General features: G+C 40.5%; 1 long non-coding RNA gene across 1 annotated transcript in view; it reads right to left on the minus strand.

Annotated features, from left to right (window-relative positions):
• The window catches only part of LOC123616258 (uncharacterized), a 94,955-nt gene that overhangs the window by 71,906 nt on the left and 2,697 nt on the right, over positions 1 to 20,352 (minus strand). Inside the window, exons 3-9 of the long non-coding RNA XR_012506406.1 lie at positions 10,616 to 10,860; positions 4,770 to 4,892; positions 3,123 to 3,238; positions 1,850 to 2,056; positions 1,579 to 1,668; positions 1,174 to 1,219; positions 254 to 382 (exon numbers count right to left, since the gene is read on the minus strand). This is a non-coding gene — a long non-coding RNA (uncharacterized LOC123616258). The remainder of the gene's footprint in view (positions 1 to 253; positions 383 to 1,173; positions 1,220 to 1,578; positions 1,669 to 1,849; positions 2,057 to 3,122; positions 3,239 to 4,769; positions 4,893 to 10,615; positions 10,861 to 20,352) is intronic.

Here is a 20,352-nt window from a genome sequence, read left to right on the forward strand (position 1 = left end):
TACTCTAAGTAAAATTCTCAACAAAGTCTCCTACTGGAGTGCCTCTAGACCTAATACTACTTACTCTGTATGACTTGAGGATGCTGGAAAATATACAGTGCCAAAAAAGTAATATGACAGTGAATTTTAAGTAATGACAACTTTCACTTTTTTTTTTAGTTGTCTGTCTGCTGGTCTTCCAGCTCTCATTTTTGTATATTCAGAGTAACACTAGATGCTGTTATAAGTAACCACAAATTTTATACGGACTCACACAATAGGAGTTTCTTTCCTGTTCTCTCGGCCTGACACGTAGCTGTCTTCCACGTTCTGATTCAGGGGTCTTGGATCCTTTTATCTGTGGCTGTGCTGAACCCTAATAGCTTGCGTTCTTGACTTCCACCTGGCAGGGAGAAAGAGCTGATGGAGAAATCCCATCCGCTTGGTAAAACCAGGAGCAGGAAGTGAAACACACAACGCTCCCCATGTTGATGGGCAAGAATGAGTCCCATGGCCATCTGGATGCTAGGGGTGCTGGGAAATGTAGTTCCTGCTTGGGCAGCTGCCTCCCGGTGACAACTCCATGCTAGGGAAGGGGGAGCATACATTTTAGGGTAGAGCCCCACATCTCTGCTCCATTTCCTTGGCCTGCAGGCTATAAAAGGTATTTTAAAATATATGAACATGTAAAATGCACCAAGATTTATAACATGTATTCATCCATGCACTGACATTCTTACTTAAACAACGTTCTTTGATAGTCTACTGTGCGTGGCCCTATATATCCCGGCATTGGGGTTTCAGTAGTGAAAAAGACAATCCTTGTACTTGTACCCTCAAGAGTTTACCATCTTGTTATAGATAATAAACAAGTAAACTGGCAAATAATCACCTCTTAAGGAAACAAACAGGGCAGTATGATAGTGAATAGCTGGTAGCTGATGAGAGACCTGCTTTGATTGGATCATCAGAGAAAGCATCTCTGACAACAGATATTTAATCCTAGACATGATGTATAAGAAGGAGCTAACTACACAGTGAGCACAGCAGGGAAAACAACATACACAAAGGCCTTTAAGCGGAAAAGAGTTTGAAGGGCTTGAATAATTGTTCTCAAGGTTAGATATGTTTAAAATAATTAATTAGTCACCTTGCAAGTTACATACAACTACAAGGAGAAAAGGGAATACTTACAGTGGAAAACTCTGGTGGGCAATACCTTGACCAAACATCAGGTCACCTGTAATGGAATAAATGAATAGTCTGTGTCTCTGCCGTGATGGACTTGAAGGCACACCATCAACTCCCTGAGTGTGGTAAAGGTATTATGGTTGCACAGGACGCCCTTATGTTAGGAAATACATGATGAAGAGCTTAGGGATAAAATGTGAACCTAGGGGATGGATACATGGATGCTCATTATGCTATTCCTGCAAATTTTGTTTTTCAGATTAAAAAGTTGGGGAAATAATTGGACTCATGTTTTTAAAAATACTAAGGTGACGCGTGGGGTAGAAACTGGGGAGAGGTGAGTAGGAATGCAAAAGGACAGTCAGAGGGTTAGCACAGGGGTCCAGGACAGAAATGCTGATACTTTACCTTGGTTATTGCCGTGGGCATGAAGAGTAAAGTTGGAGGTGGAAGAGATGGATTCAAATATATTCTCAAAGTAGAATCAACAGCTTTTTCCTCGATTGAATACGGTGAGAAAATGAAAGTGAAAAAATAAAATAATAAGGGGAGTGATGTCCTACACAAAACTCACGCTGGGGTGAGTCTCAGATTTCGCTGGGAGATTTAACTGCTGAAGCCAAGAGAAAAGCATGATTCACATACACACGGTTCACGATATCCAGAGGATACAACATACCAGCTGGGTCAGGAGCAGCACAGCAATTCTTAGTACTGAAATTTGTGAAGCTTTCCTCTGGGTTCTCGTAACAAGGGTGACTGCGATGTAAATGTCATTCCTTCTCCCATCCGTGCACCCGCAGTGACCACACGGCCAATCATTTAAATGACTCGACTGGGCTTTGGCAAGTAGCTATATGATCAACAATGGGAAACTTCAAAATTCCTGCGGAGAGAAAACCCGCTAAGCCTAAAACTCTAAGCTTAATGCAATTGGAAGAGAATAAGCAGTTTTGTTCAGTTCAGGCCAACGTGCTACTTGGTGTTTTATGCAAGAGCTGTTATTGCCATCACATTGAGGAGAGGATTCAAAGTGGTTGGGAAATGATAAGAAATGCCCACACTTCCTATTTCCTATATCTATTTTAGTTGGTGGCAATTACGATGTACTACGCAACACTCAAAATACAAATGGTGCTATGTGAGAGGATATGTAAGTGACAGATTTGCAGCCTCAAAGCGTGACTTCAAAATATTGGTGCCGGAAAGATTTCCAGTTCCGGAAGGCGGTAGAGACGCAGCCCGCAGAGCCCCGCAGGTGAGGGTGCGGGCGAGGGAAGAGCTCCGAGCCCGCTGGATGTGGAAGTGAAGCTGTGCGCGCAAGCCGAGGGGAGGCGCCGGGCGGGCAGATGGAGGGGGCCGTCGGTGCCAATCGCACGACGGGATGGCACAGATAGCGAGCAGAGAGTGAGGAAATACTGCTAAGCAGGGAAACTGAGAGCATAAGGACGGGAGGAGAGAATCCAGAAGGAAAGCCAAGCTCTTCAGCAGAATGAAGAAGTGGGGTTATGTGAGGAGAACGTGCAGGGCATCCTCTAGAGGCCCCCAGGCTCCGCTCCTGGCTCCTCTGCCCTGATCTCCGGCCAGGAGGCTGCATGCCCAAGACCACACTGCTAGTGGCTCCTGTGCCCTCTGCAGCCGGTTGGTTTCATCCAAAGGGAGCCACTTGGAGAAAATCAGACGACCAGGATGAGGAGAGGTTAGTTTCTTCCCTAGCCCCTGCCTGCCGGGTCTCAGTACTCTCTCCACCCTGACAGCCAGCGCCCTCACCAGCTCCCACTGCTCCTGCCCCCAGGCCTGTGCTTGGTCAGGGCTTCCCGCCTGTGCTAGCCCAGGGGTAGGGCCTCATCCCTGATTTGTTTCCCTCAGTTCACACTCACACCTCTGTAAGCAGTCACTTGATTTAATGCTTGGGAAAATGCCATCTAGTTCTGGCTGGGATCCTGACTCACACAGGGAGTTGCAGGTACCCACATCAGACTTCAAGGAGATTGATGAAGGACATAATGAGTTACGTGGAGAATAGTCCAGCTCTGAAGTAGGCAACGTAAGTGATGTCTCCACATTCCTAAAACAGAAAGATGACGGATTCCTTAATCTTTCCGACTAACATTATTCTTCAGTCCTTACCTAATCCCTGTCCACGTTCAGGGCTTTGCATCCAGATAGGTAAGAACTAGAGCTCTAGACAGTTCAGAACGATGAGGAAATGAGCCTGTGAAGATTTCCTCTCAGGACAGTTGCATGTCTCTGGGTAAGCATCACAACCCCGGAGGTACGTGTCCTTCAGAATTAAACTTCAAAGCTTCCTAATTTATGCACCCATACTGACTCCTCTTAGCTCCACTGCCCTGGTTTTTGCATTAACAGCAGAGAGGAAAAATTGTTGGGAGTGATGTGCACGTTTAAAATATCCAGGAGGATGCAGTTTATGTTGTGGGCATCTCGAGGACCCTAAGAATGCAAACTGAGATTCCGACACAGAAGAGAAGAAAGAGATGTTACACCTTATTCTAAATCATTAGAATAGCTTCAGACTGTATTCCAGCCTCTAGGATTATAATTAAAATACATTTTGAAAAGTTGCTTATCTGTAAAAATTGTCTTGTGAAATTAAACACACAGATACCATGTACAAAAGGAGATCTACCTCCCTCCCTGCCCTCACTCATCTCCACCCACACAAGCTTTCTGCCTCATCTATGGAGTGCCAATGATTTTCGCCTTCAGTGTGACGCTAATGCACAGAGAACATTGGTGGAGTGCAGGGAATGAGAAGAATCTCAGCTACAATACCTAAAATTAGATGTTGCTCTTGAAAACCTGTCCCTGAAATAAAAGTAATCAGAGGACTATACTTGATTGGATTCAAGTGACACTGTTTTAAGCACAAACAGCAGAAGTGAGGGACATTGGTCCTTCTTAGACACAATAGCAATGGCCCAGAATGGTTTGGTATTAAAACTACTCAAACTTCTTTTTAAAGGAAAGAAGTGCTTTTCTTCTCTCTACCACTCTACTAGGAGCAGTCTTTCCCCATCTGATATAAATTATGGTTTGAGTTTCATGAAACAAGGCTGTAGAAAGATACCTTTCGGTCTGCCAGCACTGACATGGTAAGTTTGCTTCAAACTGCGTATGATGAGGATGGTTGTTACAGAACATTAGGGTGATATAGCACAAAGGAAGGTTTGGAAGAAATAAATAGAAGAACAGAATTATAGAATAAAATGGGGCTAATTCATGTCACTCATATATATAGAAATATTGTTGGCACCATTAGAACAAGATCACAGAGAAATAAACCAGGACAAGGAAGAGACCCCTAAAGGTTAGGAAGAAAAGATATGTCACATAAATGGTATTACAGAAAAGATCAAGCTGAGTCACACCATCTCTAAAAGCTAAGTAACTAAAACTTAACCTTAACCACGTCAAGGTTAGCTCCTTTTTTTTTCTTTATTTACTATGCAAAACTCTCTTCAGTACCCCCCATTTGAATGGTACTATGCCTAATTCTACTGTGCAAAAACAAGCTTTGGAACATTAAAAGAGATGATACAGAAAATTTAAATAAATAATTTCCAAAACAAACATACCACGAATTGGAGGCCATGGTGTCTTCCGTTGGAGAAAAGAAATTTCCTCATAACAAAGAAGATATTATGGAATCTTGTTTTAGTCATTCTTAGAAATTACAGCTGTACATGATAGAGCAAAATCTGGAAAGCATAACATTTGAAGATAAGGAGCTCAAAACTTACAGGCAGAAGTGTGGGCCAATCCTTGGTGGACAAAACAGTCTAATATAACTAGTCCAATCTAACGGGGGGGGGGGGGGAGATGGCAATGATCAGAAAAACATAGACTTTCAGAATTACTTTTATAGGGGAAGATGCCAGAAGAATTCATTCTAAATATATGTATATTAAATATATATATATAATACTAAGAAATGCCTCACCTCACCAAGAATAAGGAAGATCTAATTCACAAAATAATCATGTTCTACTGCCCTTGAAAAAACAACTTGATTAAATATCTAAATGAGTTGACTCTAGAAACACCATGGGCATATTTTACCTGGACTTTTAAGAAAGCCTTTGATACCGTGCTATATACAGGGTAATCTGTCAAATAATGACTAAACTTGGGAGGCAAGCGCAAGCCTTGGTCAGGTGAGCACAGCCCTGTAGGCTGCATCTGATCCGGCAGCCAGCAAAGTTCCACAGCGCAATCCTTCTGAGGAACAGTTTGGTTCTCTCCATGTGTGAATGAGATAGGGAGGAAAAGGAAAGAAAGAAAAAGAATAGGCAGTCAAGTCATCCCACGTGCAGATGATGAAATAACGGGGAGACCAAGTCGGGGAGGGAGAGCCACATCCTTTATCTCAGCGGGCAGGGTTCTGTCTTGGGCAGCATTTTTCAGTCATGTTGCGCTGTGTTTCCAGGTCCTTCTGACAGATTTGCTTTTTTTTTTTTTTTAATAATACACTGAGTTTCTATAATGCTTTTCTTTCTAAAAGCACAGAGTACTTTTTCATGGATTTTATTGCATTTTTCCTCATCAAAACCTGTGAGTTTGAAAAGGCCAGCTAAAGTTAAGGAAGAGAGGTTCTCAAAGGCCAACCCCATAGGCCTGTGGGCGCAGGAAACATGCTCTACTTAGTTAACCTCGGATCCTCACTGGCCGATACACTGAACGGCCACTGCGGGTTAGAGAGCCTGTTCTTTAGCTGTTAGAGCAGACCCAGGCTACAGGATGCTTCTCACGCTTCTTTAGCCTTCTCACTCTGGGCCAGGAATTGGCAACCTGTGACCCACGGGCCAGATCTGGGTAGCTGCTCTTTTGTGTATGGCCCACAAGGTAAAGATGATATTTACATTTGTAAGTGGTTGGGGGGAAAAATTTAAAAAAAAAAAAAAAAGAGTAATATTTCGTGACATGTGAAAACGCTGAGATTCCAATCCCGGTGTTCCATAAGTAAAGTTATATTGGAACACGGCCGTGTCCACTCGTTTCCTTCTGGGTCTGTCTGCTTTTGTGCTGTGGAGCAGATCAGGGGACTTGTCACAGAGACCATATGGCCCATAAAGCCTAGGCTGTTTATTATCTGGCCCCTTCCGGAAAATGTTTGCTGATTCAGTAGATTTGTTTCCCCTCTCCTACCCTCCCTTCCTTCTTTCCATCTTTCTTGTAGCAATTGAATCTTTCCTTCAAAAATAAGTCCATCATAGGGAATTGGAGTCTCCCCTTCAGGTCTCTCCTGCCACATCCTGCTCCCCAAGGATGCGGAGCAGAAGCTCTCCCTAGAGCCCAGTTACAAAATGAGGAAGCCAAGAAGGCAGGACTTGAGTCTCTCAGTCTTAAACCAAACTAAACAGATGCATGGGAATGCATAGCAGCTGGCGCCATGTCCCTAAAAGTGAAGGATGGTGACTTCCCCAGATACCTCCTGCCGTATTAGGTTGTGAGCCCCTGGAGGTGTAAGCATGCTTTATTTCTCTTTCCACTCCCAGCTCCTGGCACTTCATAGGACTTAACACCTACAACAAATGTTAATGGACTGAAAGAATGAATGACTTCCACTCTGTCTCATCGATACCTAGGACAGACATACAAGTTGCAGTCTCTGCCTCTCATCCTGTTTCCTATCTCCTACACAGCATCTTTTTCCTTCGGGAGAGCTCCTTGAACTCAGAAATTAATGGCAAGGAGTAAACACACAGCATTCTTTCTTTGAAAAACAAAATAGGTTTATAATTTTTTCCACTGGCAGAAATGAGACACCCAGCCTAAAAGCGGTGGGTGGTGTTTAGAAGCATCAGTAAATGATTTCTCATTAATCGACATTGGATAGTTCCACAATGACTGAGAAAAGAGAATTTAAAACCAGCCAATCAATAACTCTGTTTTAGAGGAAAACTGGAGCCAGTTTTAAACCTACCCAGTAATCATGTCCTTTTATAAATATAGTTGGTGATTTTTTTGTTCCAGGTATAGATGCCCCCCCTGCAAATAGTTCAACAAAACCCAGCAAGTTCTTGTCCACTGAGTGTTACCAGGTTCTACATAAAAAGACCAAGTTCTTACACTAGTCTCCATAATGCAGGACAAAGTGTTCGGTTACATCGATATAAACCAAATATAACCTTTGTTCCTGTCTGCTAATGATCTTTTTCACATTTAGTGCCAACCAAACCCCAAGGGCAAAAATGCAACTGCAGGTGAGAGTCAGTCCTCCGCTCAGCTTAGCTGCATTTCTCATGGATTAGCGGTTCCATGAGATATAAAATGAACAAGAATTGATCCTATCCCTTATGGTGATGGCTTTGCTGCTGCAGCAAAGAAGATAAATGGTGACTTCAGATTATGATTAACCCCAAATGAACTGTTTCAGTCAGTGCCCAGGCAAGCAAAGAAAGCCTGCTCAGTGAAAGTGTGAGGAGACAGCTTAGAGAGTATGCAGGGGCTCTGTACAGAACAGCAGGAAGGGAACCACCAGGGGACTCTGAGGCACCAGAGACCAGCAAGAGGCAGAAGCTGTTACCATATCAAGACCTGAGGAGGCAGGGGAGGGAACAGACCTGGAGGATTCTAGTGAAAGCTGGAACCAGAGAGAAGCAGCCCCCTCACAGAAGCCGTCGTGGAGGGATGGAGGCACTGTCAAAACCACAGCACACAGCAGGGAGAGAGCAGTGGGAGAAATGCCCCATCCTTCTCTCCTCGTGCCCTTTGACGTCTGCCAGAGCTTCCCATTGGCTGGTTCCAACCAAAAGCCAGAGGACAAGGGAGTCTGGCTTATGCAGTTGGTAGATGTCATGGAATTCTTCCATCTCTCCCCAACGAGGGCAGATATCAATACAGAGACATGGCAAATGGATGGACAGGGGTGGGCTAAGTGAAAATGACCAGCAGGTGAGCCACAGTATGAATCAGTCATCCCTATCCTCTGATATCCAAGCAGCCATATACCTCTCCTCTCTCTTCTGCATGCTTCTGTACTTTCCAAGTAAAAGACAACAAATGAATAAGCAATTGAATTTGCTAGTCCATCAGACAAGTGCAGGAGAGTGATTAGCCAACCACCAGAAACCTATTTTCCTGAAATTTTGGAAACATTAAATCCCTACCATCTCCCAAGGGTGCCACAAGGAAGTCTCTGGGTAATGGTAACAATATTTTACATCTTTTATGATTTCACTGGCATTTAGAAATACTAAATAATTAATTTTTCTCTAATACATAGCACTATTCTGGATTGCCCCCTTAGTGCATTCCTTTTTGACAGGGTGACAGGTTCACTGCATTAGGAAGCCTCAGAGTTCTAGACAGTAAACTCTATGTAACAGTGACATACAGGCTAGACTTGCAAATAGAACCCACAGGTTCGGGTCCTCGATCCTTCACTTTCAGTACTTGAGTTATCTTATTCTTATGGAAGGCTCTTAACCTCTCTAGGCTTCAGTTTCATCATTTGTGAAGTGATGGAGTTGAACTGTGTATCCTAAGGTTTTATCTCTGAGATTCTGTGACTCTGTTTATCTCCTTACGCTCAGCCAACGGAAAGAGTTCCATTGCAGAGAGAGTAAATATATTACAGACTTACCAGTGCTTGGTATGGGACTTGGAGGGAGAGACCCAATACTAAGAATCAATACCCACCAACATAGAACAGGAGATGAAAAGTGCAGAGGACAGTCCATCAAGGGCTAAATAAAGCACAGCAGACCTGCTGGCCGAGCCCAAAGACCAAAAGAGCAATGAGGAATGCAGAGGGGAGGGCTGGGGAGTAGGGTCAAGACAAGACTCCCTGTAGAAATAGCTGCTTATGGAATAATTTATAAGCCATGGGCAACTTTTAGTTTCTCTTGTTTGGAATGTTACGGGTTTGTCTGTCACTGCTAGCTGTTAGCTAGAAGTTGGTATCTTGTTCCCTAGGCCCCAAGTATAGTTCTGATACTCAGTATCTAAGTAAAGCAGGCTGGGCCCGTTGCATGCCAAGAATTCTAAACCGTGGAGTATAAACTTAGTTGTGTGGTTTATTTCAATCTGCTTTCTCCTGCAGCAACTATGAGGACTATTAGTAGAAATTATGGACTAAGGAATGCCTAGTAAATTTGCTAAATAGGAAACCACCTATGTGTGAATCAAAAATGATACTCTTTACTGTTGATGCTGTTACATGCTGGCTACATGCCAAGATGGTATTGAACAGTATATTAGAAAAGAATTATTACCCTGCTTGTCCTAATAATTCACTATCTCCTTCTGTGAGTGGGTACTATGCAAATATTTTCATTCAGTGATAAGGAGCCTCTCCAACCATTTAAAACAAAGATGTTGACTGTTCTACCATTTGATGGCAGTCTGTCCCTGTGCATACAGCTAAAAGTTTTTTCTTCTATTAGGTGGCACAACTCAGGGAGACATCTGGTACCCAGGCAGGTGACTGAGTTCTCTAGCTTGATATGCAGGGAGCAGTGAGCAGCCGGGGACCGGGGGTGGGGGGGGTGTCACGGGTTAATAGCAGACTTCTATAATCAGCTCTAAGAGTCTCTCCTCCAAGCCACTGTTCTCTTAACAAACCTCTGCACTCGGAGCAAATGTGCTTGGCCATCATTAAAAAAAATCCACAAACAATAAATGCTGGCGAGAGGGTGGAGAAAAGGGAACCCTCCTACAACTACCAGGCACTAGGGAATGTAGTTTGGTGCAGCCATTATGGAAGACAAGTATGAAGATTCCTCAAAAAACTAAAACTTGACTTACCATATGATCCAGCAACCCTACTCCTGGGCATATATCCAGAGGGAACTCTAATTTGAAAAGATACATGCACCCCAGTGTTCACAGAAACACTATATGCAATAGCCAAGACATGGAAACAATCTAAATGTTCATCGATAGTTTGGAATATGACTTTATGACTGGATAAAGAAGTTGTGGTATATTTATATAATGAAATACTACTCAGCCATAAAAAAGAAAAAATGCCATTTGTAGCACCATGGATGGACATGGACCTGGAGATCGTATTCTAAGTAAACTAAGCCAGAAAGAGAAAGAAAAATGCCATATGATATCACTTATATGTAGAATCTAAAAAAAAAAAAAAAAAGGATGCTATAAACTCATCTACAAAACAATCTCACAGACATAGTAAACAGTCTTACAGTTACCTGGGAAAGGGGATGGGAAGGGATAAATTTGGGATTTTGAGGTTTATACCACTATATATAAAAATAGATTTTAAAAAGTTTCTGCTGTATAGCACAGGAAACTATGTTCAATATCTTGTAATAACATTTAATGAAAAAATATGAAAAAGAATATGTATGTATTTGCATGACTAGGTCATTGTGCTGTACACCAGAAGTTGACACATTGTAACTGATGGTACGTCAATTAAAAAAAAAAAAAAAAGACCTAAAAATAGACTTACCATATGATCCAGCAATCTCACTCCTAGGCATATATCCAGAGGGACCTCTAATTCAAAAAGATAACATGCACTCCAGTGTTCACAGCAGCACTATTTACAATAGCCAAGACATGGAAACAACCTCAATGTCCATTGGCAGATGACTGGATAAAGAAGCTGTGGTATATTTATATAATGGAATACTACTCAGCCATTAAAAAGAATAATGCCATTTGCAGCAACATAGATGGACCTGGAGATTATCACTGTAAGTGAAGTAAGCCAGAAAGAGAAAGAAAAATAACATTTATCAGTCATGTGGAATCTAAAAAAAGAAAAAAGACACTAATGAACTTATCTACAAAACAGAAACAGACTTAGACATAGTAAACAAACTTACAGTTACCGGGGGGAAAGTGGGTGGGAAGGGATAAATTGGGAGTTTGAGATTTGCAAATATTAAGTAGTATATATAAAATGGGTAAACAACAAGTTTCTTCTGTACAACACAGGGACCTATATTCAATATCTTGCAGTAACCTATAATGAAAAAGAATATGAAAATGAATATATGTACATATGACTGAAATATTATGCTGTACACCAGAAGTAATTGATGCATTGTAAACTGACTATACTTCAGTTATTAAAAATTGCTATAAATTCTGTTTCTTTACTCATATTGCAAATAAAGATACTACTCAATAAAGAATCCAGTAGTAATCCTTGAAAGAGGGAAAAATCAGTGGCTATTATATTTCATAGCTGGAGGAAAAACCAGAGAAAGAACATTTCCTGCATCATGGAAATCACTACTGGAGAATGCAGTTTAACCCCAAGCACTTGGCCTTCTGCAGGCCATCCCCCAGCAATGCAACCTTGACTTATTATCAGTGCAGATACATCAATGCCCAACTTTCTTCTGAGGCTTTTCTCATGTTTTGTGAAGGGTCATTCAAATTTCTTTGAAGATGAATAAGTAAACATTGCTTAATTCCAGTGCTTTTTCCTCAGTGGTTATTTTTCTTCCCTTTGAATTGGTTCATTGAGAAATCAGGTCAGAAACAGCCCACAAATCTCATAATACTGTTTGTTATAGATGTATGTGATACTGTTTTATTTAGTTCTGAGATCGTTGCCTAGGGCTGAAAGTAGCTTCTTGATAATTTGGTCCTCCAGATGACTCAGATTCATTTTAACACCAGCTTGGCCTTAAACCGGAGCTGGATCTGACTTGAACCTAGAATTGTGGCTTTTCAATTCATGACCTCGGGAACAGACATTATTTACAAAAAGCCCACTGCAAGGGGCTTTTTAAAATTTTGTTTTATTTCAAAAGCTAATCAGCTTTTACCTACCGGCTTTTCAAATTTTTCTAGAGATTCCCAAATAATAAAACAATCCTTATAGCTGACTGAGTTCAGAGAACTTTTGTTTTTAAAAAACAGGAATAAAAGATCTCTTATTTCTTTTGAGAGCGTAAGAAAAGTCTTCTGATAGTGACTTTCCTGAGTGATCAGCTGTATACCTGTATTCACAGTACTTGTAAGCTGATCATGAAAGCCAGTCTTATTTATATTTATATTTTATATGTATTTCTCTGATGCTTTTGTTCTGAATTCATGGAAGGCCTTTGCATATTTTAGCCAGTCCCAACACTATCCATATGAGAGACGCAGATAGAGTAAAATGATGGGGAAGGGGTCATTGGAGTTATTTTTTTAATCAGGACTTGAGTTTGATTCATCTTGGTTTAACCTACAGCACCTGGCAGAATGCCTTGCACATAATAGGTTTCAAGAAATATTTGTTTGAATTGAGTCTCTTAAAATTTATTCACGCTTACCCATAAAGGGTAAGAGACTATTTTGGGCTTCTCTAATTCTCAACATCAGCTTTCAATTCTACTTTTTTTCTGACTCTCAGAATTTAAATATCACTTTACATTTACTTGAAGAAAATGGACTTCTGTTTTCTTTTGTTCCTTGGCTCTGTACCATCACCTCGTTTTGCAGCCACTTTGAATTTTTCTTTCACTTCTCTTCTGCGCTTTCCTTCAGTTTTACTCACAGCTCTGAGCAAATCAGTGTATCACTCTAAAACATTGGGTGCCAGTTCAGGTGATCGCAAAGATTTCGTTCATTTCCATTGGTCAGTGGTTTAACAAATTATATAACTTGAGAATCCAAGTTACTATAAACTTAACACTTGTGTTCCCATTAGTCTTTCTTATTTTTAACTCTTATTTTGTAGTCTAGAGGTCTTCAGCCCTGGGACGGGAGAGTGCAGGACTCACTAGCCAATGAAGCCTCCAACCTGGGATGGGGTCCAAGCTGGGAGTGGAGGTCAGGATGTGTTTCTAGCTGACAGCAGAAATGCAGACTGGGAAACTCCACTGTCTTGATCTTCAAGGGAAGGCATGCTGCCCGGTCTCCTTATTTCCAACATGCCTTTGGGGCATGCTTCATATTTTTATCAATTGTGCAGTAACAACATTGCCAGTTCCCAAGGTACCTCACAGGATTGTATATTGATAAAATGTCCCAGGAATATGATTAAATGAAAATTCATTCTGAAAGAATTACATGTTCCAAAATTTCACTTTGACCTAGTCTTCAGGTCTGGAAGATGGCAGAGGAATAAGCAAACTGCATGTAGAGGGCAAATAAGTTAATGCTGATTCCAAAGGAGATCTTTTTTGAAGCATCTTCCAGCCATAATTAGAAATGAGTAAGGAAATGAGCAGAGCAACAGTGATTTGAGCCACATTCATCCACAGAAAATATATGGTAGCAACTAGGGTAAAAACGAAAGATAAAAACAACAAAATAAAACATGCACTTGGGATATTTACCAAATGAGGAAAATAAATAACTGAAGAAATAGAAGATATCTCCATTGTTGTCAGTCATTATTAGGTCTTATTATAAGTATTATTTATTTTATATAATACAATACATAGTTACATCACTCTTATTAGTCAAATTAATCTGCTCTCATGAATCTGTTTTGAGTCATGAGGAGTTCCACTGGTAAGTAAATCTCTTAGCAATAATGTAGGTAACAAGCAATCTCTCCTTTCTTCATCCCTCTCCCATTATTAATCTGTGGGATGTGCAATTAGTGTGCATGAGAACAGCACAACCAGGAGACTGGAACCTGGGTTTCCTTTGATACACAGTCATGTCCCCTTTGCTTCAGTTGCTCTGCAAGAGGAGCTTTATTTTCTTTCTCCCACACAGCATATCATTACATATTTGTTTCATAAATCCTCTTACCATCCTCACAAAGCAAACAGGGGACATGTATTTCTGTTTCTCATACCTGGGAGGACAGGTATGAGAGGCGCTGCAGGTTCAGGGTGGAGAGCCGAACAGACCTGGCTTTAAGTGTCCCATTGTGTCTGACTAGCCATGAGACTTTGAGCAGGCCTGAATTTCTTCATTTTGGACGTGAAAACGTACTGAGGATCTATCTGAAAAGTTTGCTGTGGGGAATCAATGGGATTATACAGCTACACACATAAGCGTATACACACACACACACACATTCACTGTACCTCTATACTTTGGGTAATAGCTGACACACTGTAAGCATTCATTAAATGGGGCTAGTATTTTTTTTATTATTATGAAGCACTTAATTATTCTCAGTTTTTTAATAATGCAACCGAACTGTCCAGTACATCCTTCTAGATGTCTAGAGTTAACTGCTGGGCCCCAGCACTCCCTAGCCTGCCACGGATAACTGGGCCATGTTCTACCTTGAGCCTTTCATGAATTCTAGGTGTGTTTGTGTGAATTGTGGTCAAGACGTCATAACGAAAGCTATCAAGCTTCTTTGTTCTTGCCGTTATATTTAAATACAAAATGTTTAGAAAAGGGAACCCTCCTATGCTATTGGTGGGAATGTAGTTTGATGCAGCCACCATGGGAAACAGCATGGAGATTCCTCAAAAAACTAAAAATGGACTTACCATATGATCCAGCAATCCCACTCCTGGCATATATCTGGAGAGAACTCTAATTTGAAAAGATACATGCATGCCAATGTTCATAGAAGCACTATATACAATAGCCAAGACATGGAAACACCTAAATGTCCATCGACAGATGACTAGATAAAGAAGTTCTGGTGTATATATATGATGGAATACTACTCAGCCATAAAAAAGAATCAAATAATGCCATTTGCAACAATGTGGATGGATCTGGAGGTCGTCATTCTAAGTGAACTAAGCCAGAAAGAGAAAGAAAAATACCATATGATATCACTCATATGTGGAATCTAAAAAAAGAAAAAAGAAGACACAAATGAACTTATTTACAAAACAGACTCACAGACATAGAAAACAAACTGATGGTTACCAGGGGGAAATGGGGTGGGAAGGGATAAATTGGGAATTCCAGATTTGAAAATATTAACTAATGTATATGAAATAGATAAACATATTTATACTGTATAGCACAGGGAACTATGTTCAATAGCTTATAGTAACCTATAAGGAAAAAGAATATGAAAATGAGTATATGTATGACTGAAATACTATGCTGTACACAGACTGACACACTGTAAACTGACTATACTTCAATCAATCAATCAATCAATAGCATTTAGTAATGAGGCCATTTTCTTATCTTTTGTTTTAATGGAAAAAAATCAAAACATGCAATGCCTGGCACATAATGAGCTCTCAGTAAGTATCATCATCATCTCATTGGGCGGCCTGAGCTCCAAACACCCAATCCGGAGCAAAGAGCAGACACAGAAACAGCAGAAACAAGTAGGCCTGATTTTTTTTTTTTTTCCAGTTATAGCTACTATTACCACAACTACACTAGTACCCTATTTTTAACCCTTTTTTCTTGAAATAACTTAAAATTTACAGAAGAGTTGCAAGAATAGTAGGAAGAATATTCCAGTATACCCTTCACCCAGATTCGTCCATTGTTATTCTCATCTTATGCCCCACCTTTTCTCTCTGTATGGAAACAGACATCACACTCCTTTACCCCAGATGCTTTGGTGTATTTTTCTAAAGAACAAAGACATTCTCAGTATAATTATCAAATGCAGGACCAATATAATACTGTTTCCCATAGACTGTCTGTACTAAAATTTCACCACTTATCCCTAAATATATCACTATAGTTTATTTTCCCCAATTCAGTATCCAAGCTAGACTCCCATGTCATGTTTAGTTTCCTTGTCTCATTCGCCTAGGATTTATCTCCTTATTCTAGGAGCTTTATGAGAGTGTAGTACAAAAATCAGTACTACAAAGTACAAAACTTTTCTAATGAGAAGCCAGATATCTTTATAAAATATAATAGATTTTTTAATAAATAATATAAATTTGATTCTCCAAAAATCCAAAAAAAGTAACTGTTCTAGCCTCTGCAGTTACTTTCCCCAGGGTTCCCTAGGAAAGTCTTTTGCTTTAATTTACCCTGTTTTCCAGGATGATCTGAATATAAATCAAGTCCCTGCTAAGTGCCAGTGTGAGTTCTGGTTCTAACCCTGAAATGTTTAAAAGATCTGGGCGGAAGTACATATTATATGATTCCATTTCTATGAAGTAAAACAGATTAGGTGATGCCTGAGGCCATGAGATGGGACATGGTACTCACTGCAAGTAGGCATGGGGGATCTTTTGGAGGATAAAAATGTTCCAAAATGGGATTGTAAAGAGGATTGTGCAACTCTCTAAATGTACTAAAACTTACTGAATTGTAGGATTAAAATAGGTAAGTTCTATGCTATGTAAATAATAACTCTAAAAAGACGAAGGAAGGGAGGGAGGGAGGACTAGAAAAGAAAATCTGGACAGAGAAATCTTATCCATGGAATGATGTAGGCAAATTTCAGGGACTTGGACCTCCAGATAAAGGCGACAGAGAACATCAGTTTTGTGTGTCTGCTTTCTTACCTGTGGCCTGTTCTGAGTGATGAGCAAAGTTTGCACATTATCTAAACTGTATGGTACCTAGGAAACGTTTCTTTACTGGCAAGTGGAAGAGAGATAATGGTACTATTTGTTTCCCTATAAAAATCCTACCTAAATTTGTGAGTAGAGGCTCATGAAAGCATGATGAAAATTAAAGAGATGTAGTCTTTACAAATGTTTTGAAACTTTTGAAGGAAAAAAAGAGCTAGTAGAAGATGCCAAACTTGTCTGACAAGTGTCTCTTTGCACAAAAATGGTTAGCGGAAACAGGTCTGCATGCATTGCCCGCATAATGTCTTAACTGCTGGGGAGAAGAGCATCATGCAAATGTCACTGCAGAAAAAACGATAAATGTTGAGGAGTTTTATGAACCAATGACCTCCTCAAGATTATTTTGGTAGTTTTGTTTTTCAGAAAAGTAAAATTAGGTAAGCTCTCCAAGCATCTCTTCTGTGGCCTCAATATCCACCTTCTGTAAAAAGCATGAAGAAAACTTCAGTGGAGCAACAAGGCTGTAACACTGGAGGAAATGATTGATTTCACTTGAACAATACCAATAACAAAAAATGTTTAAAAACAGTTTCACGGCTCAACTTTCTCCTTGCTTTTTTTTTTCTCTTATAGTTGGAATGTATTTTATCGTCTGTCAGTTTTGCCCTATGATATGTCCTCTTAAATTGGATCTGTAAGCCCTTCATAAAGTTTAATAAATCTTCAGCATTTCACCCTAAGGAAATTATATTAAAAACCTTCAAATGTGAAGTTGGGCCCGCAGACACACAGCGCTGGGAATTTTATCACCATAATCAGCGTGTAATGAAAGCCTCTGTCGCTGTTCCTTCCCAATCATAATCTGCCTGTCTTTATGAAAAAAGGGGGTTTGTCTGGGTTCATCTGCAAGCTTTAATTGGAAGATGTCTTCATTTCATTCCAGCCTACTGGGATAATAACTCAGCCCCGTGTTTAAACACAGGCCCTTGCCGCTGATATTTTTTCATTTAGTAAAGCATGTCTCTTTAAATGATTTAGCAAATCATCATGAATGCCAAGCCAGGGTGATTGGCAGCTCATTGCTGGTGCACCATTTGCATGACATTTGTTCTTCAGCTAAGAAAGCTGCTGCAGGTAAACAAGCAGGCCCTGTACTGGCTCCCTTCGAGTCCCTTCCTGTTTATTTTCTCATAATCAAATGACATTTATGGAGAGGCAAATGCAGCTGCACATATATGAGGGAAATGCAATCAGGCTAAACATGATGGCTTCATTCAGGTATATTTTGATTAGAGAAAGGATATTTTTATGACATGGGGCTTTTTTATTGAGAAATCTGGCAAATTCTCTTTTGTGTAACTAACACTTCCTATTTTATCTATATTTTAATGGAAAAACTGGGCTCAAATAACTGGCTGACTGGGCATTCACTTCTGAGTATTTCATTAAAACACAGGAAAGCATCAAGCAGAAGACACAAGACAACTTTCTTTGTCCCATCCAGAAGAAATTAGCCTTTTCTTCCTTCAAAGGAAAAAAAAGAAAAAAGGAAAACAAAGCAATATGGCATAAAGCTATTTTATGCCATCAATGAATATAGCTTTTCCTAAAGGAGATTTTGGAGGGGATGTTATTTTACAGTTAATAATTTTATGCATAATTTCTGGCTCATTGTCTTACCAAGGGAGATGGACAAGAACAAATCAAAGGGTTTTTTTTTTTGACCCCTTTCCTTTAAAAGAATTTAATAGGAATATAATCTCTCTCTAGTTAATGTGGTCAAGGAGAGTAAGAAAGAGCAAGCCACCCATTAGCAGGCCTGCTAGAAATGCAGGCGTCCACAGAACTCACAGAAAGAGGTACTCCATTTCTGGAAAATGCTTCCCCTGCAGTATGGGCAGATAAAATCTTTCGAAACTTTCTCAGCTTCTCCTAGAGTTGGAGGCCAAGGGCAGGAGCTGGCTGTCATTTCAACTCTACGGTAAAGATGCATTTTCACAATCAAGCTGCCAGATCCCTGTAAGGAGTGCCTCAGACCACCAGAGACCACCTGATTCTTGATGAGCTAAATCACTCACTCTAGGAAAAGTACTATCTTTCCTCATCACTTTTATATGAAGAGAAGAATGGGGAAATATGCCTATTTTAAGGATGAAAAAGTAATTATAAGCAACCCCAATTTTTTTTTTTGTCATTATGATTTTGGGTACCTATTCTGGGTAGGATCTCTCCTGTGTATTTTCCTCTATCATCTGTGAGTCTTAAATGGCAAGGAATGGTTCATCCAACCCACAAGTCCCTAATTGCCCCCCCAGTCCATCATGACTGAAAAGACACAATGCTAGAAGTGGACACTCCAGCGGTTCTGGGGCTGGCTGAGAAAGCAGACCTCAAGTAGCCCCATAAGTGAAAAGAGAAAAGCTAGCACCAAGTTTGAGAAGGAGATATGGCTGGAATAAAAGAAAAGGTCTAGCATGGCTCTTGTCCTTACTGGTCTTTCTTATGATGCTTGAACACAGAGGGAATATTCTTTTCAGCAACATCTTCCAACCTGAAGGTCAATGATCTTTAGTAATAACAATGACAACATTTATATGGTTCTTTGTACTTTCTAGAATGTCAGATCATTTGGTAGGGTAACGTGTAGCATAAATTCTATGTTAAGAGGGTGCTGAGTGTTCCCTGACTGAAAAAGCTTTAGTGAGAACTTAGTTCTTTCGAGAGAGATCAAAGAAAAGAAATTCCTTTTCTATTGACAGATTACTGTGTGGTTAGTGTGGAACACTGTCCCAAAGAGCTATTTCAAGTTCTTTTTGGACTGTGTTTGTGTGTGATCCAAGGGAGATTCCCGACCCTCTCCTTACTGAAGATAACTCACAATTTAAAATGTCTTTTGTTCCTTTTTTCATTTGTTTTACTCTAAAATTCAAGAAATCTAAATACTTTGCAAGAAATCTGAGTCAGATCAGCTGATGAAAATAATTTGATAATGATAAGATGTGGATTGCGTTCAGTGAAGGAAAAAGTGACGTCTTGAGGGCTTTCTAAGCAATTTGTAGACAAGGCTGTTGGAAGGTAATTTTAACACCATTTGTTTGAATGAAGGAAACGTGCTGTGGAGACTATAAACTCCTGATGAGTCTGTGACCAGATGGAGTAATATTAAAGAGAGGACGTGTGGCTGCTCCTGACCCCCATCCTCAATGATGGCAAGACGAGATAGATTACTTGACCTGCTGATGTCTTCCCTTAGAATTCTACACTTAACCTTAGCCACGTGCTTCTCACACTACTGAAGAACTGCCTATTTAGTGGCTGTGCCCCTTATAAATGATAAGGAATTGGTTCATGTGACTATGAAGGCTGGAAAGTCCAAAATCTGCAGGCTGGGCCAGTAGGCTGGAGACCCAGGAGAGCTGATGCTGCAGATGGAGACTAAAGGGATCTGCTGGAGACCTCTCTCGCTCAAGGGAGGCTGGTCTTTTTGTTCTACTCAGGCCTTCAGATGATTGCATGAGACCCATCTACATAATGGAGAGCAATCTTTGCTCAGAATCCACCAATTTAAATGTTAATCCCATTCAAAAGCACCCTCACAGAAACATCCAGAATTATGTTTGACCAAATATCTGGGCACACCATGGCCCAGTCAAGTTGACACATGAAATTAAGCATCGTGTTTTTCTAAGGTCATCTTTGCTAGGGGGAAGGGAGAAAGGGGGTGTGGGGGCAGGTGGGGAGGGGAAGAGGTTGGGCGGAGGGGGGCAGGCAGAGAATAGTGTCCTTACTCATCATCATCGTCATCATTTGAGATTTGAAC

Source organism: Camelus bactrianus, chromosome 4 (genome assembly GCF_048773025.1).
Source record: "Camelus bactrianus isolate YW-2024 breed Bactrian camel chromosome 4, ASM4877302v1, whole genome shotgun sequence".
NCBI lineage: Eukaryota > Metazoa > Chordata > Mammalia > Artiodactyla > Camelidae > Camelus > Camelus bactrianus.